The sequence below is a fragment of the Amphimedon queenslandica genome, unplaced genomic scaffold, assembly GCF_000090795.2.
Source record: "Amphimedon queenslandica unplaced genomic scaffold, v1.1 AMPQUscaffold_5444_Cont22587, whole genome shotgun sequence".
Classification (NCBI taxonomy): Eukaryota; Metazoa; Porifera; class Demospongiae; order Haplosclerida; family Niphatidae; genus Amphimedon; species Amphimedon queenslandica.
Window position 1 is genome coordinate 298 of NW_003554254.1, and position 1382 is coordinate 1679.

General features: G+C 34.7%; 1 long non-coding RNA gene across 1 annotated transcript; it reads right to left on the reverse strand.

Annotated features, from left to right (window-relative positions):
• Positions 1–415: 415 nt before the first annotated feature.
• LOC109592371 (uncharacterized) lies at positions 416–1374 on the reverse strand. The gene is made up of 2 exons (XR_002190314.1): positions 1009–1374; positions 416–948 (listed from the first exon to the last, which is right to left on the reverse strand). It is a non-coding gene; the product is annotated as an uncharacterized LOC109592371 (long non-coding RNA).
• Between the last annotated feature and the right edge of the window lie 8 nt (positions 1375–1382).

A 1382-nucleotide genomic window follows, 5' to 3' on the forward strand; every position in this document is an offset into this window, starting at 1 on the left:
ATAACAAAAGAATTTTTATTTTACCACGAGAAATGAAAGTATAACTGTCTCTATTGCAACACATTAATGCTCTGAATTTTTATGTAGACAGCTATAGTCATACACAAGGTAGTGCAGACTGTGAAATGTTTCTGGTTATGAATCACCACTGATAAGGGGAGAAATACAATCTTCATTATAACATTAATGCATACTATTTTATAATAGCATTGTGGGCGTATGGAAGTTTTATAGCTTTATAAAATGTACTCCATTCCAATTAAAAAATTATTTGATGTTATTAAAAGTCATTAATTTTCAAGTTAGTTCATACATACATTTCCCATTTACAGTACAAATTTATTTAAACTGCTATAGATCCCTTATCAAGTGAATTTTATTCACATGATTTATATCTCTTATACATTCATCTCACTTTAATTAGATTTTGCAATTATAAAACCAAAGCATATAGTACACTGAAATTGGGAAATACAATGAGATTAAATCAATAAACAAAAGGAATGAGTAACAATAGCTAATAGTAAAATTTTAAGAGACTACAACTGTGAATGATTGATGGAATGAATAAATAATAATAGTAGTTAGCTGAATAATGATAATATATAAAGATTAAAAATATAATAATTCTATAAGTCATGCAGAATGAATAATAATAATTAGAAAATAACAGTGATAAAGTAAAAAAACAAAGACTGGAATTCCCAGACAATGGTCCACTTTGCCATCTATGTTGAACTTGGGGGGTACAGCCATGATAGCACTTTAAAATAACTTGACTTGTCTCTTGACTGCATGAAGGCACACTGAGCTAATGTTGAGTGTGTGACTGCTCAGTAGTTAGATCTAGTAGTAGTCTGTTTTCTCATTATCACAGGCAATGGTTGTATGTTTACAAAAGTTGAAGAGAATAGCTCAAGAGGATATCAGCTTATCTGTAGATCTCAACTGTCATAAAACACAGGCTAATATTATCGACATAGTGATTGATCATAAGCATCAGCTTACCTGCATGTACTGAAACTGCAAGGATGATAAAGTTCCTATCAAAGACTCAAATAGAGCTGATAAATTTCTCTCCTGATGCATAGCTATCATTCTTGCAGAAAGATCCGTATAGTTTCCGTGTTGTTCTGTACTTTAATACAGATCCGCGAGCGTTCCGCGTCGATCCGCATTTCAGCCTGATCCGCATTTGATCCGCGTGGATCCGTATTTCAGGCAGGCCCCTACCGTACTGAACCTGACTCTCAGTTTTTCCGCGAGAGGCAGGCCCCGCCTGACTACTCCTGGTCTGCTACACAGAGAGGACTCAGAGAAGATGAAGTAAGAGAGAGGTACCAGATTACCAGAGGTACCAGCTCATCTTCCTCTTCCTCTAG